The sequence below is a fragment of the Squalius cephalus genome (assembly GCF_949319135.1).
Source record: "Squalius cephalus genome assembly, chromosome: 13".
Taxonomy (NCBI): Eukaryota; Metazoa; Chordata; class Actinopteri; order Cypriniformes; family Leuciscidae; genus Squalius; species Squalius cephalus.
In genome coordinates this window covers 32,106,572-32,116,885 of record NC_137134.1, presented here as the reverse complement: position 1 = coordinate 32,116,885, position 10,314 = coordinate 32,106,572, and positions in this window count along the sequence as shown.

Below are 10,314 nucleotides of genomic sequence, written 5' to 3'. Positions count from 1 at the left end.
TGGTCAGGTGGGCAGCTGGAGGAGTGGTCAGGTGGGCAGCTGGAGGAGTGGTCAGATGGGCAGCTGGAGGAGTGGTCAGATGGGCAGCTGGAGGAGTGGTCAGATGGGCAGCTGGAGGAGTGGTCAGATGGGCAGCTGGAGGAGTGGTCAGATGGGCAGCTGGAGGAGTGGTCAGATGGGCAGCTGGAGGAGTGGTCAGGTGGGCAGCTGGAGGAGTGGTCAGATGGGCAGCTGGAGGAGTGGTCAGGTGGGCAGCTGGAGGAGTGGTCAGATGGGCAGCTGGAGGAGTGGTCAGGTGGGCAGCTGGAGGAGTGGTCAGATGAGCAACTGGAAAAGTGGCCTGGTAGGCAGGTGAAGGAGCAGTCAGGTGGAAAATGTGTTGGTTGGAGTTTATGACTACAGTGTGGGGGGAATGTTAGCATCACAATTCCATTGTTCTTGCAGAAGTCAATGGCTGTAATTGACAAGTGTGAGCAATGGTTATCCAGATATGGCAAATATGGAACTCATCCAGGGCCCTTTTGTCACAAACTGCTCTGAGACACAAAGGCTGAGGATCCAAAAGCAGTTTATTTAAGTAATCCAGAATCGTAATCAAACACAGGCAATGGGTCAAGCACAGGCAGGCAGTCTGTCTATACAAACAAACACAACAAGGCAGGGAACACGGGCAAAAGAGTAATCCACGGAACAGGCAAGAAATCCAAAACCAAGAGACATGAAACCAGGGAGAATGCTCGGAATTGCAGTATAACACTGACCCTTGTATGGTTTTTGACATAGTAGTAGGCATAGAAGTTTTCTGCCATTTAAAATAAAGAATGGCAGGAAACTCCATATAAATTTGGTACTGGACACTGCCGAATGAAACTTTCTGCGCATGCATCAGACAAGTCTGAACAAGTTCGACTCGCGCATGTGTGAGGCGGGGAATTTACATTCCTGTGTTTGCGCAGAGAGAACTTAATGGTTTTCTTTTAGAACGGTGTCGTGTCAGCGACCCCTAAGTTTATAACTAATGATCGTTGCGACGGAAGTGAATCAATCAAACTAACTTTACCTGGACAATAACTTTATTCTAGAGCTGCTATAAAGCCAAAACAATCTCTGTTACTTTAATTTCCTATTATCATTGTAAAGCTGCTTTGAAACAATCTATACTGTTAAAAGCGCTATATAAATGAAGGTGACTTGACTTGACTTTGATCAGTGAACAGAAGCTGAACTGATCCTGGGGCCCGGTCTTCATACGAAAATTACTCAGTTATCTGGTTTTCACTGTTGACATGATCCAGGATTGTTGGGTTCTTCAAAGCTCATCCTGGAGTTGCTGTCATATAGCAACATGTCCGTAAACTCAAACCTGCTCTGGAGCAGCTTAATTATTTCATGGAAACAGGATTAGATTTCATGAGGTGATACTTAAAGGTGAACTAAGTAACTTTTTTACCTTAAAGGTGCAGTGTGTATTTTTTAGCGGCATCTAGTGGTGAGGTTTGCGAATTGCAAAATGACAGTCACTAACCGCTTATCCCTGCCTTTGCAAACTCGAAGGAGAAGCTACGGTGGCCGACGTAGGATAAAAGATGTCGTCATCAATAAATGAAGTGCTACATGACACAGTCGCATACGACTGTAATACATTACTCTACTGTAATCCACAATGTGTTACATCTTGGTAGGGTTTGCTCATCTGGCTTAATAAACTGAACATCCCAAAAACTATCACATCTAGTGCAAGTATGATCACCAACAGACAACATGGAAAATGTAAGCCAAGAGTGTGTAACTTTGTCACTGTTTCTGTAACACAGTCCATTATAAACCACATCAGGTGAGGATCAAGGGTCTTAATATGCTTTAAAAGCCTTTTTCCCTCATAAGACACTTCCATCGGTGAAAAGCCACACCGATGTTGACCCGTGATTTTTGCCTAACGTTATGTTTCTCCCTTATTTTTCTGGCTTCATCATACTTTCTCTTCTTCGAAGCAGATTTACCCTCCGTCGGCTCTTGTCCTAAACAATAACTGTGGTCGTTCATTTTCCCGAAATTCTGCTGCGTCTTTCTCTGCTGCTTCTCATTCAAGTTAGTGACGAAACGCGCTCTGTAGGTAGAAACCTTCGGCTACAGTAGAAACATGACGTCACGATATGTCGACCTTCATAGAAGGGGGTGCCCGCGGTTATGTAGATATAAATGACTCATTCTAAGGTAATAAAAACATAACGGTTCATTAAGTAAGGTCTTTATACACCACTGAAAACATAGTTATGGATCTTATATTGCATTTCTGTCAATAGATCCTCAGAAATATCACACATTGCACCTTCAACCGAACAGCTTCGGAGTCATTGGAATAGTTATATGACTTTTTTCGGGTTGAATGGTGGTCGTCTCGCACACCCCAAGTGCCTGTGAGCCGAAAAACCACCCTTGCAACTTTGGGCCGGCGGGCCGACGGCCTCAGCGTCAGGAAGTATCGCGTGATATCAGGTCTCGCGATGTAACGAATTGCTTTACGGCACTGCACACATACACTATTGCTGCGTTCCAGTCCAAAATTGTCATGCCCTTCACTCGCCTAACTTCCCTCCGTCTCGTTCACTCGGATGTACGTGCTTACGATGCACGAGTGCCCACTACTGGCGGAAACTGCAATGGGCTGAATTGGAACGTCCTAAGCCCTTGATCACTTGGAATCAGCTGTGGAGTTGATTTATTATTTACATTTTTTTCCCTTTAAGAATTTGTTTAATGCAGCATCCAAATGTATATAGATGTGTGTGGGTTGTTTTAAATAAAAATAAAAATACAATTAATATATCATTGAGTTGTTTGTTGTGGTGGTGATTAGACGAGATTTGTGGTGAAGTCACAATCGTACTGCATTGTGGGACATATAGGTGCCTGAAGTGTACATATGAAGTAGACTCGGTCAAAATCGAGGGAACGAGGGTCTGTCGATATAAACTTCCCTCGTCCACTTCACGAAGTGGAACGCACTTCAAAATGGCGGCAGGGATTCCCCCGAGGGGAAGTGTTTAGGGAAGTTTGCAAGTGCGTGTCTAAAAGTGGACTGGAACGCAGCACCACTAAACATTTATATGCTAGCCTTCTGTGTATCATACATACCTCAGTGGACATGGCTCTGTGCGTTCGCCGGGTTCTTTGAAAACATATGCACACGACGAGTGGGTGAAGATGGGAGAGGGGAGAGTCGCCAACGAGCTGCTTTAAATTTGGAAGTAGGCCTATCTTGAGAACTTGATTCATGGATTTAGACTGACTTATTGGATCTAGATTTAGAGTATTACTGATGCCATCACCACCGCGAGTCAAAATAATCGGTAACACTTTACAAGTAGGTTCATTAGTTAAATTAGTGAATATATTAGCTATTAGCGTACCTGAACTAACCATAAGCAATACATTTCTTACAGTATTTATTAATCTTTGTTAATGTCAGTCTATAAAAATACAGCTGTTCATTATTTGTTCATGTTGCTTCACAGTGCATTGACTAATGTTAACAAATACAACTTTTGATTTTAATATTGTATTAGTAAATGTGGAAATTAACATGAAAAAAGATTAATAAATGCGGTAGAAGTGCAGTTCATTATTAGTTCATGTTAACTAATGAGTTCATTGGTTAACATGTAGTTAACTAATGAATCTTATTGTAAAGTGTTACCAAAATAATCAGGATGGTTATTTGTGCGATGTTACATGCTAAAACAAACCAGGTGAGACGGTCGTGATGACATGCAACTTTATTCTCTTAACTTCTCTTTCCCTCACTAGGGGGCAGTAAATTACCATAACACCACAAATATAAATCATCAAATCATCAAACAAAAAAATCGATTATTATTTGGAAGCATACAAATGTCTCTTATAATTACTCTGTTAGAGTCACATTATCTTTCCATAACTTTGAATTACATTTTTAATGTATGCCTTTGATTGCACATGATATTTGATATCACATGATAGCAAAAATATGTTATAGAAGCAGTAATTTTCACTTATAATACAACAATGATTTACAATTGTATGGTTTTCTCAGTAAAAGTGCACATTAACTAAAATCATCAATGTTTTGACTGATAAGGACAAATAGATTTGGTTGATCATAAAACATTCACCAGAGATTTATAAAAAGGCTGGATAGGTTGCTGTTTGTAGAAATGAGTAATAACTATTTATAAACATGCACAATTTTATTCAATAAAACATTGATTAATTTGTCAAGGGATTATGTTCATGTAACCCATTCATTCATTCATTCATTCATTCATTCATTCATTCATTCACAAAAAGGACAACTATAAAGAATAAACTTTACAAATACACAGTTTTTGTCTCACTGTAACATGTCCGTCAACAATATAATAATGACTAAAGCTGCAAGATATAAACCAAACAAAATAATACATTAATATTGTCATTTAAAAAATGTATTCATCATTGGCTCACTTATGTTAAAGAACTTTAAATACATTAATTATTATAAAAAAAATATTTTCGATAGGCTAACTATTTTCACCAAATGAATGTGTAAAATCGACAGCTATAATTTTAATCATCACATACAGCATCACACCACTTATTGCCATCAAGTTTCAAGTTTCAGTTTAAAGGAATGACGTATATGAATGTTTAAGACTGATTGGCCAATGTAGTTGTCAACAAGAAGCTCTTTTCACCAATGAAAAACCTTTCGGCATGCCCACCACTTCAAGTGGCTGATGAGTGTAGCTGCAGGTCAGAGAACTTCAACAGTTCTCCCAAATTTCAATGTCAATACTACTACCACTTAGCCTGACTTCATCATACTCATATTCTAGGCAGAATGTGAGTCTGATATTGCTCCATAGAGCTTTGATTATGAGGCGTGTCTTAACCGAACCAGGAAAAAAAAAAAAATACCTGCACTCATTTGGATAGACCTACAACCAATCAGAGCAACGCAGTAAGTGACGTATGTAGAGCGAAGCATAGTTGTCAACAGAGCTCAGCTGCACACAGACAGGAAGTAGTAGTAAAGAAATGAGTAAAGTAATAATAAAGCACTCCAATAAGTGCGACCAAAGGAGAAACACCAATGACCACAGGGTTTTCATTGCGTCCCATCTTCTTAGCGACCATCGGAGTCAGCTGATAAATTAAACTTTTGCCGAATCCCGTAGGAAGGACGGCAAACACATCTTTCCGATCGACAAATGCCTTGATTGCGGTTCTCTGTTCGTCTTTTAAAATTAATGCGCTGTCGATTTCTTTTATACAGACGTGATAGCGTAATCTAAACATCTCAATTCTTCTGCTGCAGTCGTCTTTGTTGAAAACCAATTCAACCCAAGCGCTCTTTGGTGAAGTGGGTGATTACGTAACCGCAGATCATCTGTCCATCATCGATTAAAGCCTGCCCTGCCCAATTTGATTGGCTCGGCCTTCTGGGAGCCGAGCATAATTACTCCTCAACGGATCGAGTCCAGAGCGAACTTCCCGACCAAAAAATGTTGTGGGCGGGGTTCGGGCTGGCACCCAGGCTAACTACCACTATAATCATTTTACAAAGGGTTGAAAATGTAGTGTAGTAAATGCTAATAAGGTTAAGTAAGAAAGAAGTCTTCAGATGAATGTTTGTCACAGTCTGCTATATATAGAAAGATCTACACTGCCCTAAAAATGGATGTCCTGCAAAGAGAAAAAAACATTTCTGAAAAACGGCACCTGGATGTTTCCATAAGCAAAATGTTCAGACCAGATGGAAATTATAAAAATATTGAGAGAGTGTGTTTTGTAACTATGTGTTGGTTATTGTTGTGACAGAAGAAGATTTATGCAGTAATCCAGGTAGAAGTATAAATAAAACTGGCATATATGGAACTTCCCTGTTTGGAGATAAACAAATAAGTTATAGCATTTCTTCCTAGACTAAATTACTAAATTAATCCAGTCTAAGAAAGAGTGTATAATGTGGTCTCATTTAAGCAATGGCACACAGCACTGTGAGGAAAAAAACTAAACAAGCGACTGTGGTTTACAGAACAAAAAACTCTCCGGAATTGGACAACAGCCCCAACACATACACACACACAAGTACCCTGTACAGATTTCAAAGAGTTTCTTTACATAGACTTTCCTTTCTTTGCAGTAAAGCAGACCACAGATGTTCTCAGGTTCATCACATGTCTTGAGTGATACTATTTCAGACCCCTGATCTGTGAAATAAAATGTCTCACTCATTTGTTTTTTGCACTTTGTGCTTTTGCCGTCTGGTTGGTAAGTTGAAAACATGATTTTAACTTCACTTATATCAGAGAGATCTAGTAGTTGTAACTAATTGTATTACATTATAATTCTACTACTGCTTTCCTAAAATCATCAGAAGATACTTTATTTCCTATTAAATTTACTTTAAACAGATCTGCAGCTATTGTGCTTTTTTTTTGTGCCATTTTATATAATTTGACTGCCTTTTCTATTTCAAAAGCTTAATTAACTTCAATGTTTAAACTTTTTACAAAGCCGCAAGTGCATTTCCAAAGTTCCAAAATTTTCAAAATATGTTTTAGTTTAAGCTTGGTTAAACCAACTTGTTTTGGCACACTGAATATCTTACGGTAATGTAAAATGTTTGTTTCCCAGTGCTTTGTGGTACCATGAAGACGGTATCCATAATAGAGGGAAATTCTGTCACTTTACACACTAATCTTACTGAAATACAGAAAGGTGATCTTATAAAATGGATGTTTGGAGATCAAAAGTCTCTGATAGCTGAAATCAACACAGAGGCTGGAATATTCAATACATCTGTTGTTCCTAATGGGAGATTCAGAAACAGACTGAAGCTGGATCATCAGACTGGATCTCTGACCATCACAAACACCAGAACTGAAGACTCTGGACTTTATCTGATAACCATCAGTGGCAAAATAGTGAAAGAATACAGATACAATGTTACTGTCTATGGTGAGTAGAGAAGCGTAATTCACTGTGTACTATAGGGGAGAGCGGGACACAAACTAATGCGGGACTAGTTGTAACACTCATGGTTTAAAACTTCCCACACATGCCAGCATGATGAAACTTGATGTATTTACTAGTTGCCATATCAACACTATATAGAGAAAATGTTGCACCAAAATTAAAAAATCTTTGGAAGATATCACTGAACATTTATTTAACCATAGCAAAAGTTAATTTCTTAAGTTTAATTTTCGCCAATGTTTTTTGTGTTAATTTCAAATTAGACAAATCTGAGACTATTTTAATCTTGCATCTTCGCTAACTAGCAGAAGAACCCGGTTTAAATCCCAGTTGTGCAGGTGGGGCATGTTGTCACACTAAACCTGCCCTGCTATTAACTATGCTATTCCATTCAGTTACCAATGCAATTAGCACAATTAACTTCTAAATTCTGATCACAGAGATCAATTTAAATTATAAGTCTCGTTTTGAGGCAAATTGGGTTGTAGCTCGTTTTCTAAGGATTGGAAAACTGTGTTATTTGTGTTTTAACAACATTTAGATGAACTTCGAGAACTTCGAATCTGTGAATATATTGACAACTTCACTGAACTCCTTAAGCACTGACCGCATTTCTTTATATTGAAACGCAATGAAACACTATTGTATTTATATTGTATCTATGAAATATTAACCTACGGAGCTCTGAAACACTGCCAGCGGGACATTAAACAGGAAGTGTTTGTCCGAACTAATAACAGGTTTTGCAAGAGAATGCAAAAGCTTTGAAAAATATTTTTTCCTCCCATCTCATTATTATTATTTTTTTCATCACCATATCCCTTTAGGGACTCCCTAAAAACTCAAACTAATGCAGTTCTCTTGTTAATATTTGAACCATAATGATGTTGATTTCATGATTCTGATTGGGCAATGGGCATTCTAAAGGCTGGAATACACTAAACAACCTTTGTCTAAATGTTTGCCCTCATTTGCAGTCTGCAGGAGTCAACATTAGTTGTAGAAAATATTTTGTAAAACCACCTGAGGCATGCATAAATTAACCTCCCACTGTCACGTTTTGTCACTCCCACTGTGCTTGACCTCAGTGAGATTACAATATCTGCCCTTATGTAATAAATTCCTATTCTGTAAATGTAAATATACTATTGAAGAAAGTGATATTTATTGTTTATTTCAGGTGCATATGTCAAACGTGAATTACAGCTGTTGTAATTCACACTAGCTCCCTAACCGCCATCACCACAGTTGAGTTAGTTGGTACATGCCTTTACATCCCCCGACCACTACTTTTTCGAACTTTGATATGGTTGGAGTTGATTTTATTACAAGTACAGTTAAGTCCATGAATTCAACCACCAGTATTTTAGATCCGGTTCCTTGCTCGGTTATTAAGAACTGCCTTGCATCAATTTGCCCTCATATGCTTTTTATTCTGAACTTATCACTGAGTTCTGGAATCGTTCCTCCACAATTGAAAATAGCTGCCATTACACCAGTCCCTAAGAAGCCTGGTTGTGATGTCTCTGATCTGTCTAACTATAGGCCTATATCAAATCTTCCATTCTTGGCCAAAGTTCTTGAGCGTGCTGTGGCTATTCAGCTAAATCATCACCTAGCACAAAATAGTCTTCTTGAACCTTTTCAATCTGGGTTCAGAAAGGGGCATAGCACTGAGACTGCCTTAGTGAGGGTCGTAAACGACCTTCTTACCGCAGCAGATTCTGGAGTATGCAGTATTTTGGTCTTACTAGACCTCAGTGCTGCTTTTGACACTCTATGTCATTCTCTTTTGCTGGATAGGATGGAAAATTGGCTTGGTATTTCTGGAGTCGTACTCAGTTGGTTTCAGTCTTATTTAGCGCATCGTGCACAGTTCATAAGCATGGGCATTTTTAAATCGGATACCGTGCCTGTACGACAGGGAGTTCCCCAAGGTTCAGTGCTAGGTCCAATTTTATTTAATATTTACATGCTTCCACTTGGGCAGATCATCAGTAAATATGACCTGGGGTATCACTGTTATGCGGACGATACGCAGATTTATAGCACTACAAATCCGGATGCACACTGCTTATTAAATACTTTGCATAGCTGTCTAGCAGAGATTAGTTCATGGATGCAGAACAACTTCCTGAAGCTAAACGGCTCTAAAACGGAACTGATGCTGATTGGTACAGTGGTGGCTATTCGTAAGGCTGATCAGGTTAGTCTGATTGTTGACTCTAGCAGGGTAACCCCCTCTCCACAGGTGCGGAATCTCGGTGTAATTTTTGACCCACAATTGAGTTTTGAAGCACATATAAAACAGGTCTCTAAAACTGCTTTTTACCATCTGAGAAATATTGCTCGACTTAGACCATTTCTCTCCTTTGTTGACACAGAAAGACTCATACATGCCTTCATCACAACTAGGCTAGACTATTGTAATGCCCTGTTCTCTGGCCTTCCAGCAAAATCATTAAACAGGCTACAGTATATACAGAACTCTGCTGCTCGTGTGCTCACTCGCACCTCTCCTCGTGAGCACATCACACCGGTCCTTTCACAGCTGCACTGGCTTCCCGTAAAGGCGAGAATTGATTTTAAAATTCTCATTCTAACATATAAGGCACTACATGGTATCGCTCCAGAGTACCTATGCGATCTTATTAGCCCTTATACTCCATCGCGTTCTCTCCGTTCTGCAAATTCCCTCTTATTACGTCAGCCTTTGTGTAAGCTCAAGACCATGGGGGAAAGAGCTTTTTCCTGTAAAGCCCCCAAGCTATGGAATCTACTTCCTTCCACAATCAAAAGTGCGCCAACGTTGGGACAATTCAAAGGGTTGATTAAGACACATTTGTTCAAGGCTGCTTTTTCTTAATTGTTTTTATTGCTCTTGCTGTATTTGTTTATTTTACTGTATGCGCTTTGGGTCTGAGAAAAGCGCACTATAAATAAAATGTATTATTATTATTATTATTTATTATTATTGTGTCAGAGAATGAATATGTGCATCAGAGGTTTAGAAGACAAGACTTCTGCATAGGAAACTCTCATGCTTCCTTGCTCAATCCTTGTTGAGATGGTTCCTCTGTCCTCATCTCTTCACAATGCAATTGTTACGTACTTTATCATGGTGGTGTTTGATTGTTTTCAGGGTCATGAGCTGAAGGATTGAGAAACAAGGAAGCATCAATTTGGGAATTGAAAAGAACTTCCTGTCTACACAGTGTGTCTCATCATGTCAAAAGCATTTTGGACCCATAATAACTGAATACTTAGCTTGAGCTTTGTTTGATTCATAGCTGTGTGCATGCTATTTCATGAGTT